Source organism: Phaseolus vulgaris, chromosome 6 (genome assembly GCF_000499845.2).
Source record: "Phaseolus vulgaris cultivar G19833 chromosome 6, P. vulgaris v2.0, whole genome shotgun sequence".
In the NCBI taxonomy this organism is placed as follows: Eukaryota; Viridiplantae; Streptophyta; class Magnoliopsida; order Fabales; family Fabaceae; genus Phaseolus; species Phaseolus vulgaris.
The window spans coordinates 16,688,510-16,704,009 of NC_023754.2; positions in this window are offsets into that span (position 1 = coordinate 16,688,510).

The following is a 15,500-nucleotide window of genomic DNA, read 5'->3' on the forward strand; positions in this document are numbered from 1 at the left end:
AATAAATATTTTTAAAATCTTCTTTTCATTTCAACTATTTCATTTCTTATAAACAGAAGAAGAGTGTGATAAGAAAACACATTTCAAAGAAGAAGAGAGTATAACAGAGAACAAAAATCATATTGAGTTTAAGTGATTCTTGATTGAAAAAGAGAGAAGAATAATGACTAACCAAAACAATGATTTCATTTCTACATTGGATTGTGAAATCAATAATGATAATAATATTTTTACTTCCATTGAGGATGAAATCGATAGGATTTTGGGAACAACCCATGAGTGGAAAAGAGACGATGACGTCGTTTCTACGACTGATGATGATATCAGTGAGATGTTTAGCTTGACTGATCATGAAATGATTTGTACTAGCAATGAGGTATTTTATATTTATAAATTCTTTTTTATATCTTTTTTGAATTTAAATTATTCTTTATATCTTCTTGAATTTAATTTTTTTGTTATCTTTTTTTAATTTAAATTCTTCTTTATATCTTCGTGAATTTAAATTCTTCTTTATATCTTCGTGAATTTAAATTCTTCTTTATATCTTCGTGAATTTAAAATCTTCTTTATATCTTCTTGAATTTAAATTCTTCTTTATATCTTCTTGAATTTAAATTCTTCTTTATATTTTTTTGAATTTAAGATTTAAACATGGAGTTTTAACAATTTTTTCAATAGGATATTTTTTTCTATTGTTAATAATTTTCCAATTTTATTTAATACTTTGAACTCCTCTTATTTTAATTATTTATAAAAAAAATTTAATTAATCATAACAACTACTCACATACAATTATTATTAGGTCATATTTTTATCATAGTTTTTTATCATTTATCGAGTTAAATGATTTAATAAAGTAATATAATATATTAATCGCATTTAAAAATTTAACAAGTAAGAAAACTGAGATTTTCACTTTCTTCTCATAAACAATCTTGCAAAAAATTAAATTTAAAAAAAACACTTAAGAGTGAATGTTATTGTTTAAAACTTTAACAAAACAAGAAAAATTAAATATTTTGAATTTTAAATTGAATTATAATCATTTAGAACACACATTTTATTAAATAACAATTTAGTAACCTATTAATAATAAAATATTATATTTAAATAATAAAAATAAAAGTAAAATACTTTTGAATTAAAATAATAATATACATCATTATTAGATAATGTGAAAGTTGGTAACATATATATTATATTTTTTTTTAAAATCTTGAAGAGCTAAAACATTTTCATCATGCCAAATATTTTTAATTTCGAAAGTAAAATTTTGTAGTTTCTTAAATTATGATACTTAATTTAATATTTTTATGACTAAATTAATTACTTCTTCTATAAAGGTTTGTGTTGGAGCAAGTAGAGTCTCTATATCAAATGTTTCACCTTATCAATCTACACCATTTAAGGATAATGGGGAACCTGCTTCTGAGTTTCCTACACCTACCATTCAACCTATTTCCCCTGATGTGTCTTGTTACAATCAAGCACCTACTTCTTCCAAAGTTCTTGCCACCCATGTTTCTGCCATATCACCAAACACTATTATATCCGAACATGTCCCGTCTGGTTGGGTTCAAATGCCTAACTATTCAAATCACTCAACACCTCCCGTATTGAAGTCACATCACAAGCAATATGTGCACTGGACAGAAAATGAACATAGGTACATTTTCAATGAAATTCTTATATTTTATTTTCCTCATTTCTATGTTATAATGGATATATAAATGACTAAAAATTCAAAAAGTTAGTTTCACGTTATTCAAATTTAATTAAAAAAGGATGTGTTTTATAGAAATATAATTGATTTTATTAAATTTGATTAACTTATTACTAATTATGAAATCAACTTTTTAGTCTTATTTTTTGGATGTATACAATTAGACATAAATATTAACTTACAAATACATTTTTGTAAGATTGAATTTCAATTAAAGTTTTTGATGAATTAATTTTGAGGTTTTTCATTACAGGTTGTTTCTTATTGGACTTCAAAATTGTAGTTGGGGAGATTGGAAAAACATTTCAAAATATTATATTCCATCAAAAACTCCAACTCAAATTGCAAGTCACGCTCAAAAATATAGGCATCATCAAAATGGTCTAAAGAAAAATAAGAAGAGAAAAAGTATCCATGACATATCCTTTGACGACACTAAGTGAGTTAATTCTCTTTAATAAAGTAACTAATTAATTTAAGTTGTGGGTTCGTAGAATATTTATGTTAGTTGATTAAGTATGTTAATAAGAGTGATTAATTTCAATGGATAAATAATTTATAAATTATTTTGTGAGGTTCTTTAACTTCTTTTTAGTATAAGAGGTTATTTTTATCATTGAAGACTTTTAAACATAACAATATATAAAAGAAGATTTTTTTTGTATACACATTTTTCCCAATTTGATCCTTTATAATGTTAAAATATAAAAAATATTATTTAAAATCTTCTTTTCACTCAAACAATTTCTGATAGATAGAAGAAGTGTGTGATTGGAAAACACATTTCAAAGGAGAGTATAAGAGAGAGAAAAAATAATATTGAGTTTAAGTGATTATTGATTGAAAAAGAGAGAAGAATAATGACTAACCAAAACAATGATGTCATTTATATAATTGATTGTGAAATCAATAATGATAATACTGATATCATTTCTTTTGATGATGAAATCGATAGGATATTAGGGTTCATTGATGAGTGGAAAAAAGACGATAATGCCGTTTTTATAACTGATGATGATTTCAATAAGATGTTTAGCTTCACTGATGACGAATTGATTTCTACTAATAATGAGGTATTTTATATCTACAAATTCTTCTCAATATTTTTTAGAATTTAAGGTTTAAAATTAAGTTTTAACAAGTTTTTCAATATGATATTTTTTTCTATTCTTATTATCATTTTCTAATTTTATTTCAATATTTTGAACAACTTTTAATTTAATTATTCATATAATATTTTAATTAATGATAATGACTACTCACGAAAATTGTGAATTTCAATAGGATATATTAAAATTATTCAAAAAAATATTTATATATATATATATTTATTTGACATCATTATTAGATATAATGAAAGTTGTTAACATATTATATATTTTTCTTAAAATTCTTGGAGAGCTAAAACATTTTCATCATGTCAAATGTTATTAATTTTGAAAGTAAATTTTTTGTAGTTTCTTAAGTTAGGATACTTTATAACTAGATTGATGATTTTAATGACTTCAATTTTGAACATCTTCTTCTATAAAGGTTTGTGTTGGAGCAAGTACGGTCTCTATATCAAATGTTTCACCCCATGAATATACATCATTTAAGGATAATGGAGAATCTGCTTATGAGTTTTCTACACTAACCACTCAACCTATTTCCCCTAATGTATTTTGTTACAATCACGCTCCTACTCCTTCCATGGTTCATGCCATATCACCAAACCCTATTATATCCGAACATGTTCCGTCTGGTTGGGTTCAAATTCCTAACGATTCAAATCACTCAACACCTCCCGTATCGAAGTCACATCACAAGCGTTATGAGCGTTGGACAGAAAATGAACATAGGTACATTTTCAATTAAATTCTAGTATTTTATTTTCCTTGTTTCTATGCTACATTGAGTATATAAATGACTAAAAATTCCAAGATTTTAATTAAAAAATGTGTTTTTATATAAATATAATATATTTTATTAAATTTGATGAATTTATTATTAATTATGAGATCAACTTTTTAGTCTTATTTTTTAGATGTATACAATTAGATATAAATATTAAGTTACAAATACATTTTTGTAAGATTGAATTTGAATTAAAGTTTTTGATGAATTAACTTTAAGGTTTTTCATTACAGGTTATTTCTTATTGGACTTCAAAAGTGTAGCCCAGGAGATTGGAAAAACATTTCAAAATGTTACATTCCATCAAAAACTTCAACTCAAATTGCAAGTCACGCTCAAAAGTATATGCTTCATCAAAATGGCCTAAAGAAAAATAAGAAGAGAAAAAGTATCCACGACGTAACCCTAGATAACATTAACACGGGTGTTGTTCCTAGTTTCATTAATTAAGAACAATAGCTTCGTATTATGTAAGGATTACAACATATCAACTTACACAACATATATTATCAAAATTGTGGTTATTTGTGAATATATTTATTGAGTTTATGTATAGGTCGTCTTTTATATAATTGATTTAAATGAAACATACATTTTAGTTAATCTTTATTTTTTTGAACTTGCCTTCAACATGTTCTTATTGATGATATATACTTACAAAATTAATTAATATAAGATTTATGGTTAAAACTAATTTTAAATTCAATTAACTAAATACCTCAATTTCAAAATTCAACTTAACATCATTTAATTCTATAAATATTATTTTTCCTAAATAATTATTATATACAAATAACATCGTAAATCATTTAAAACATATTTTTTTGAGAGAGTTTATGTGACGTATTAACTTTTAAATCTAACAAACTTTTATATAACTATGATATTATTTTAAAAAATAAACTTTAAAATTAATTCCATGTCAAACAACTCACAATATTTTTTCTAAAGAAAGAATAACTTCATAACTTATATATCTAAAAAGAAAGTAGAAAAATATTAAAAAATTAGAGAGATAAATTATTAATAAAATAAAGAATAAATTATCATAACATATTTATAATGTTTTATTTTTCTATCCATTTAAAAATATCTTTAAAAGAGATTTCATTCTTACAATTTTATTTTTCTTTTTAATAATTCTTAGTTTTTATTTAACTTGTGTTATTTTCTTTTGTAAAGTTTTATTTAGATAAATATTAACATTTATTACTGGGATTTAATGCTGTAATAGCATAGATGCTATAAACTTTTTTTGTTATATTTAATCTTAGGGTTATCAAATAAAATTATTAGGGGCTCTCATATTTTATGTTTTTATATTTTTATATAAAAGAAGAACTGTAGAATTCTTATTGAGGGCCTAATATAATTAAAATTAAAATATATAAGTTAAATATAATAATTCAAAGTAATATATTTTTGTCGCACCGCACGCGTGTTTTAATATATAAATAATACTATTTAAACATTAAATATTTTTATTAATTATATTTTGTAATACTAACACATTTTATTTATTAATAACGTTTTCATATTTTTTATGATTTTTATTAGTTAGGCAACGTATTATCTACAACCATTAGTAAAGACCATTCCTATAACTATATCTTACGCATTTTTTTAATTATTTTATCTTTGATATTTTTATTTTTTTTACGTATCAAATTATTAATATTTTAACTACAAATAAAACCGCATGTCAATGAGTTAATAAAAAGAGAATAATTACTTATTTCTTTACTATTTTTGGATAAATGTATAAAACAAAATAAAAATTGTAAAATTAACTAAAAAAAGAAATAAAAAAACAAGTAATTATTCAATAAAAAAGTCTAAAAACATGGAAACTAAAATAATTTTTTATTATTATTCTAAAACAATGTAGACACATATATGCCTCACACGTATGTTCTACTAGTAATAATAAAAAAATACAATTAGTATAAATATAGAAATTAAAATCTTATTTTATAACACATATTTTTAATTATTTCCTATCATTATAGAGATTTATAGATATACCGTATTTATTTTTAAGTTTAAAATTATATATACATGAGAAACTAATGATTAAAAATTATATTTTTTTTATATAAATACTAGCGGGAACACAAAGAGTGTCCATGCATCCGAATTTTAATTTTTATCATTACAAGACATGTGACACCATTAAACAATAAACAAAAAAATTCATCCTCAATTTTTCAATCAACATTAATCATGAAAAATAGTATATACAAAAGAAGAAAATATAATGAAATATGCTTATATTTTCTTTACCTTGGACTCGCAGAGAGACTTAGTCAAATCGTTCTTATCTTTTATTATTATCGTCAACCACTTCCTCCCTCTCCATATCCTCCATCATCCCACCCCCTTATTCTCTCTCAATCAAATCCCAAAACGAACCATTTTTTTTATTCATATATTAATAATGAGTAATATGTCATTGCACGATTATTTTACTTTTATTATTATCATATGTATATTTGTATCTATTAAAATGAACTAAAAACTTATGTGTAATCGTATTATGAAACATCAATTTGTCTATATACATATGTTATTTAAAAAAGAAAAAAAAATACTCATTTGAAATGTCTTGATTTTACAACAATGAATTCTTCTTTAGATGGGAGACCTTTCCTCTCATTCAAAAGAAGTAAAATTGTTCTTAACGAATATCTTTATTAATTAATTATAACAACAACTTTGTAAATTTATATTACTTAAGTAGAAAACATATTTTACCTTTGCATGATTCTTTATAATTTTGTATAGAACACGTCATCCATAATGTCTTGAGTTTTTAAGAACTACAAATTTTATTTATTATTTTCTTACTTGTGTATTCTTATTAAGATTAAAAAAATAGTAAAATTATTATAATTGCTAAGTATTATAATTTACTTGATATAGCTTTATGCATGTAGATTAAATAATAACTATAAAATAAGGTTATAAATTTAGTTTTTAACATTATAAAGTTATGCTATTATATTTTTTATATTATTTTATGTGTTATTTAGTTATTATCATTATTTTTAATATTTTAACATTAATTCAGCGTTAATTCTATTTTAATTGAATAATTATTTAAGCAAATGTTTGATTAAAATTATAGAATTACATATGGTTTTAGACTTGAGTAATTCAAGCACGCATAAGTGGTCAGTATGAGAGAGGAGTTGAATAATTTAGATAATTTGTGAGATAGTCATTTCGAGCCTATCTTAGCAAGTATTTGTTCGGCTTATCAGGTCACTCACTATCGAGTCGTTATCAGACCACTCATAATATATAGTCTCACGCACGAGTTGGTACTCTAGACGTGAGAGAAGTGTCTAGGAGATCCATTTTGAAATCAATTTTTTTATTCTTGAGAATATTAACTACAGAATTAATATAGAAGACACAAATATTATACAATTACAAAACTTAGAGATGTAAAATGTAATTTAGTCTTAATAACAGTTACCTATGGAAATGTATAATATATAACTTTCTCTTTGCAATGTATAATGATTTTAGTTTTCTTAAGAATTTATTAGTTATCTTAGAAAGATGTATATGTTAGTTGATCAATCAAAATAAGGTTCTTGGTTTCATTTAGTTAAATAAATAAGGGAGACAAATATTTATTTGAAAACTTAAAAGTGTGATTTTACAAGTAAAGGTGAATGTAAATGTGGTTGTAAATTCTCAAATTAAAATCAATTATAAAAGGGTTTACATATACATTTCAATTATATGCACCATTCCAATGCTTTATTCTTCTTCTCAAGAACGAAATCTAATAATTGATTAAAAATAATTTAAATTTCAAAATATTTATTTACAAAAGACTTAAAGATAAAGGATCAATCCAGGCAAAAAAATCATATAATTTATTTACAAAAGGATTAAATTTAAAATTATTTGATATAAATAAATTTTTAAAATATTATTTCCTCGTGTTTTTGTTATATAAGAAACTCTTTACGGTTTATGCTAAAAAATTATGGTAACCAACACAAAATAAAGTTAAGTTTTTATAGTATTAAATAGTTAGTTTTACCGTTTCCTTTTGATAAATTCTGATCTGAAGTCTACTTTAGTGTAAAATACATTTTTTTAGGTATCCGATAAGAATTTGTGATTTTTTATAATTAAAATAATTTTATAAGTTAATTATTAAAAAATTTAAAAATTACTAAAATGTGTGTTATCTTGACACAGTTTAATCAAATTTCAACTAATACTAACATAATTTTAGTTAAAATTTAATTATAACTATACTAATATGATATAACTTCTTTACAGTGAAGTCATGTTAATTTGATATAATTTCTTTAGTTATTTTAGGTGAAAAAGCATTTTACCACATAAGAGTCTATATATACAATCAATTATTTACTTATATAGTACTCGAAACCAATCTAAATAGAAGCACACAAAGAGGAGAAGATAACCCATTAATCGTAATGCAAAACCAATAATGTTATTCGAAATGTCAATGTTTGAATAACATATACATCTAAAGATAATCTTAAAGAAACCTTAATCTAATATAAAAATTTCAAGGATTAGCTATATTTTAGTCAATCTAAATATACAAATACTTTCTTTTAATGCCCCCAAAAGACTGTCTTCTTTTGCTTCCTTATATTTGGAACAATATTTAACCCAAATCCTAATGTTATATTAGTTTACAAAATTTAAAATCCTAATCCATTCAAAGCAAATTGGAAGTCCAAATATGACACTATATTGTAAAGAAAAAAAATTAAATAAAGATAAAATAGAAAAAATTCCTAGTCAACATCCATACTAAAAAATTTATTCACATAAAAAAAAATAGTTAGTATATTCACAATATTTAGAAAATTATACTCAACAACTCAAACCTGTTTTCCGGCAACGACGTCAAAAAAAACTTGATGACATTTTACGGTAAGTGCAAAGTAATAATTGTCTCTAAGGACGAATATCGATCCCATAAGTAACAATGAATTATCGAGTACAAAATTCGTTAAACATAACAACAAAACAATAAAAATAGTTTTGAAGTGATTATGGTGGCACTGGTCAATAAGAAAAAAAAAAGAATTAGTTGCTTCAATTGGAAAAATAAGGATTAAATTTCATCTCTCTTACTCTCATGTATTTTGATTAGCATGTTAATATTGAGTTCTTTGATTGAAATTGATGCCTTTAGAAAATTCATTTATATCGATCTCTCGCATATAAAATTCTTAAGAATGTTTCCTAAATATCAATCTCTCGCATACTTATAAAAGCAACTTAAAAACTCACAATCAGACGTTAATGACAATTAACATTTCAAGTTTATCTCTAGCACACTCAAATATGTTAAGTATTGATGTTTAGGTCTGAACCCTAAAAATACCTCTCTCGGTCAGATTTAAGATTCTCAATCTGTCACGAAAAGTTAAAAGTAAAACAACAATACCAATATCAAGAACTGAATATTAATATATAAGATATCACCTCAATACATAAGAGTTTGAGCAGATTACTCTCAATCCACCAAAAGGGTAGAATTAGCCACGCATACTTCTAGCACCTTTAATTCTCCCAATTGGGTTACAATTCACTCTATATGGTGTTTTCCTCTCAATCTGGCACACTAGGATTGAACCTCTAGCCCCATATTTATCCTAATTTTCAAGGGTTAGGTGGCTTCATGTGCCGCACTAATGGGCTAAGTGATAAAACATAAAAAAGGCCCAATCTTTCTTTGCATCTTTTTCCATTCTGAGACCTTCCCTAAATATCTGCAATTAACACCAAATTTGGGAATAAAATGCTCTTATTCAAATATAAAAAAATATAGACACAATCAACTTCCAGATCAAATCAAAACAAATAACATTAGGAATATCTTCTCATATGCTCACGGGTAACTATTTTCAATGAATCATAACAAATCACAGTTGCTTTTCATTTCATCTTCAAATCACAAACATATTAGAAACATATGAATCTTGAGGTCTTTTCCAGGGTTGTAATGAGGTTGGGCTTCCAAAAAAATTGGTTTTTCTTACATAACAAAATGCACAGAAGAAGAACATACCTACAATTCAATTATAGAGAACATATATGTTATCTAAATACCACTTTCTTTCGATGTCACCTTTTTCTTCATTTTCTTTCTGACTTTTCATGATTTTCATATTTTTTTTCTCTTTCTTTTCTATTTCTTTTTCTTCTTATGTTTCTCTTTATTTCTTTTTTTTTTCTTTTTTTCAATAACAGGACAAAATTCTTTCCATTTTCTACTTTTTGAACTTTCACAATCAGAACCAACTATTCCCTATGTATTGCATCTATGTTCTCCTTCATTAGACATGCTAAAGGGTAGGAAATTATAACAATAAAGGTTAAGGTGCAATATTAACAAAAAAATTCTTAGTCCAAAGGGGATATATAAAAAAATGGAATTCTAACAATATACAAGTTCGCTATTTGGCACTGGGCTCCTAATTAACACAACAAATGCCTCAATCATCTTCATGCTCTTTTATGATGTAACAAAAATAAAAATTAAGCAACCACAACTGTCAATTCATCATTAAAACTCTCAAAATTGTTTAAGGTCCACACACTCACTTGGTTTAATTGGTCTCATTCCTTTTTGTTTTGTCATTCTCTGTCTTAATCGATCATCCGATTAAATTTTCATGTATCACAATTTCAATTATATTTGAATATGGATTCAATCATATTTTCTTTTCTAACATGGGTCTAATTCATCTCACTATTTAATATTTAAACACAAATTCTTTTTTTTCCACAATTCAAAATTAATATTCTAGTTTCTTTTATTTGAGACAAATAAACTAGAAAACAAACAAATTAAAACTGAAATTTATTCAACAAAGATAATTCAAGACCTAAAAATAACAAACTAACAAAACAACAAATTTATTCAAAATGCAAAATAAGCAATTTAAACAAACTAAAAAAATAAGCAAATAAACAGAAAACAAAATAACCAAAAATAAAATAAAAACTAAACCAAAAATAAAATTCAAATAACTGAATAGAAAAGAGAATTAGAAAGATAAAACTATATTTTTGCTCAATCCCTTCTTCTTAAGAAGTCATCCAACTTTTTGGTAGAATCTTTATCTATAGTCTTGCTTCATTCGCTGGATTTGCCCCCCTAAATAATATCCCCAGGTCAAAATACATAACCTAAAATTTATTATTATTAATTGTTATAAATGATTAATTAATAATAATTTATAAATATGTAACAATTTATTTATTTCATATAAAACTATAACTCTATAGTAATTAATAATAGTATGCAGTTTTGTAATTTTTTGGTGTGTATATTTTTAATTATTTTGCTTTTCATAATCTAATAAATATTTTATCTACATAATGAAAATGTAGTTACTATAAAAAAAACTTGACACCGACGTTAGCATTTTTTCTAATAATAAATAAATAAATGAAATTTAATTCCGTAATCCGTCCATACCTTCTCGTTCAGATAACTCGTGAATTCTAAAGAAATCGGCGGCCCGTTTGATATGGTATCATTTTTCGTTCTGCTTCATTAAATTATGTTTCAATTGTATATGTTTATTCTTTCCATGGTAAGTTTTATGTTTAGCTATAGTTATTGTCGATGGGCAGGCCTTGCGGGTCGGCCTGCAACCCGCTACTAAAATACGCGGGGCGGGTTCACTAATCTAGTTCGCTAAACCGCTTAGACTCACCTCGCATAATTCGTAGTCCACGCGCGCCAACAACGGGGCGGAATAGCTTGGCCCGCTAGCCTGCATAAATAAATAAAAAATTATTTTATTTTTCCTTAAAACAAAAATCATACGCCACTCACTAATTATTGCAGTATGACATTTATTTTATTTTATTTAAAAATTTGAATTTAATGCACTAAAAAAAGGAATATTTTATTTTAATAATCTAAGAGGGTTAATATTAAGAGTGAGTGAATTTAGTTTTAAGTAAACTTATATTTAATTTTTTTTAATAAAAACAAATATAAAAAAGAGATTTCAATAAGATACTCGTTAAAAAAATAGTCATCTTCATTAAAATATTTTATAGCAAAACTTTGATAAGATATTCTAATACATTTACATACACATAGGAAAAATAATAAGTCTTCTAACAACACTCATACTTTAGTAAATCGTCGGCGTAAAGAACTATTGGGCCACCATCCGCGGTCATTCCTTCGTCCTCCTCCTTCGTGAGCCCTACAACACCCACGACGCCAACACCATCAACGTTAGCAACACCCACGATCACACCATCGACTACATTGAACGCCCCGTCGTCGCCATCCTCTCCCCTCTCAACGATGACAACATCATCACCATCGAAGCCATCATACCCGACGCCCGCAAAAGCTGGCGAATGCTCTGCCAAATCCACATCTTCGCCCGCCTCCACACCTTTGACGCCGTCAAAGACACCATCTCTCGTTCTTCCCGCAAACTTATCACCGCGTCCGAAGCCACCTTTAGCCTCTCTGACTTTGCCACCGTTAAGGCTACCAAGGCGCAAAAGAAATTAGGTCACCTGAGTAGACTTTCTCTCCAAAATCTCATATTCGACCCCAAAGCCCTATTTGCGATGACGTTTGTTTCTTCGACACGGACCAGAGGTAAATTCATCGACCTCTGCATTTCGTTCTGCTGTTCCTTTCTTTTTCTATTTAATGTTAGAATTAATTATATTTGTTCCCCTATTTTGTGATTCAGTTGTAAGTCTCTGGTGTGACACAAGCACGGAGAAAAAAATGAGGATTCATTCATTTTTTTGGCCAATCAAGGAATCTCTGGCGACTTCTTCTCTCAAATTTGTAGCACCCACCAACATTACTGACCGAAAATTCATCTATTATGCTTTGATGCTTTCTTTTATGTGTTAGTTTTTAACGTTGTTACATTATCTCCAACTACAAAAAATTTCGTTCTAAAAAATGAGCTTACCAATAAAGAGATTAGGGTATGACGCTTGTATCTCGTCTTCAATTTCCCAAGTGGAATCTCCAGAGATAGGAACCCACAATACTTTGACCATGGGAATACTTCTTCCACGAAGTTGTTTCACTTGTGAATCTAAAATTTTGTTTGGCTTCACTTCAAATGATAGATTTTCTTTCACCTGAACTAAATCAGACTTTAGAATGTGGCTAGGATCAGGTACGTACTTTCTTAGCTGGGATACGTGAAAAATATTGTGAATGTTAGCTAAGGGATGAGGCAAAACAATTTCACAAGCCACAAGGCCTATTCTCCTGAGAATTTGATAAGGTCCTATGAACATAAGAGTCAATTTCTTGGATTTGATTGCTCTTCCTACACAAGTGAATGATGTAACTCTCAAAAAGACATCCTCACCCGCAGAAAATTCTAAAGGTCTTCTTCTTTGATCTACATAAGATTTTTGCCTATTGAGATATGTTTTCAATCTTTCCTAAATCGTTTTGACATTCTCATTGGTTTATTGTATTAGTTATGGTACAATTAGCACACTCTCACCATCATAAAACCAACATAGAGGTGTTATGCACTTTCTTACATACAATGTCTCGAAAGGAGCCATTGCTATCCTTGCTTGGTAGCTATTATTGTAGGTGAACTCTACCAAAGGTTGAATTTCATCCCAATTACCCAAATGATCTAACACACAAGTCCTAAGCAAATCCTCTAAATATTGGATAGTTCTCTCTGATTGTCCATCAGTATGAGGATGGTATGCTGAACTAAATCTGAGTTTAGTCCCCAAAGCTTTCTGAAGTGTTTGCTAGAATCTGGAGGTGAATCTGGGATCTTTATCTGATATTATGCTGGAGGGTACACCATGCAATCTGACTATTTCCTGTATGTAAATTTGGGGCAACTTCTGCATAGAGATTCTCAAATCTATAGGTAGAAAGTGTGTCGTCTTTGTCAATCTGCCCACTATGATCCAAACAGAGTCATGCTTTCGCAAATTACATGATAAGTGGGTAACAAAATCCATTGAAATATTGTCTCACTTCCACTGGAATGTCTAACTGAGTTAACATGCCTCTAGGCCATTGATGTTCAATCTTTGATATCTAACTAGTTAAGCAAGCAGCTATAAACTTGGGTACATCATTCTTGATGTCATGCCACCAATAAGACTTCTTGAGATCTTGATACATCTTAGTCATCCCTGGATGTAAACTGAGTTTTCTTTATGATGTGAGTTGATTTTATGATTGTTCATTTGTATGGTGACACTTTACTTAGATTTGGATTTTAAGACAATTATAGGTGATAACCTAAGGAAAATTCCCACTGGACATTAACTTAACCAAGTGGTTAAATAGATGTGAAGGTTCATTTCCATAAGGCAAAGAGAAAACACAATTAAATGGTGATTATGATGATAATGATGGGCGGAAATTGAACAACCAAAGCAAGAACACAAGAATGGACCAAATTGTAAAACAAGGAAACAAAACTAAGAACAAAAGTATGAAAACCGAAAAGACACAAGCATAAAGGAATGTATTAATGGAAGAGACGATGAAAGAAGAACCTAGGAATGGTGAAGCTATGGTGTGTCACCCCACTTGATGGGATGGAATCACCAAGATAAGTGAGGGGATGCCGCCACTTGAGAGTATCATGAACCCAAGATAAGATCAATTTAGGAGGAGACTCACTCCCTCACAACTCACACAAAAATTGTGCAGAATTTCTTTACTATAATTTCAACTTGTAAAATACACTAGGTACGCCTCCTATTTATAGGTGAAGGAGTCTTGGAGAACAAGCTAAAGGGATAAGATGGGAAAAGGGAAAAAATGGGCACCCTTAGGGTTTGACTAAGTCAATCCCGCATCCTAGGCTTGTCCTTCTAGAAACTAGGTCAAAATGCCTCCAAATGGACTAGGAACAAGCTAAAATGTTACCCACACCGCCTATTATGATAATGGTACCTTATTCTAGCCTATATTTGCTATTTGGACCCCCAAAGTGAGCCCAATTATTTATAACACATTCTAAACATTAAGAAGACTAGCAGGAAGAACTTTAGGTGCTCTGGTCCTTGTCCAATTCTCCCTCTGGCGAGGTCTCTACTTTGAGATGACTTCTCTTTGTGTACTTTAGCATCCTTGGTCATCTCCTTGTGGGCTTGGTTTGCATCACTTTATGACCTTCAGATAACATTGTTTGCTTTAGTTCATTATCCTCTATTATGCATATTCTATTTTTGAATCTCAAAATAACATCCACTTCTAAAGAGAAGTCTTTAGCTTTGTCAATCTTCCTACCACTTCTCCTTCACTTTCTCCAAAAATTCATTAGTTATAATAAGTGTATTACAACTAATGCAATTTAAATACATGGAAACCTCCAAATTCATACTTCTGAAATCTTAATCAATGCCAACCCTCTAATCATAAGCGATGATATTTGTATCTTATTACGACTCAACGCACCTGCAACAACATTTGTCTTTACATGATGGTATATTAGTTGGAAATCATTAGTCTTTCAAAAATTCAATCCACCTCCTCTATCTCATATTAAGCTCCTTCTGATCAAACAAATACTTCAAACTTTTATGATCGCTAAACACATTAAAACTAACTCCATAAAGAAAAGGTCTCCATATTTTTAAACCAAATAAAACTGATGCCAATTTTAGATCATGAGTTGGATAGTTTCTTCCACGCACCTTTAACTGACGAGAAACGTAGGCAACAACTTTCTTATTCTGCATTAGAACACAACACAATCATGATAGGAAGCATCACAAAAAACTTCAAAAGACTGATTAGTATCAGGGATTGTCAATACATGAGCGTTAGTCAACCATCTTTTCAACTCGTCAAAGCTTCTCTCACATT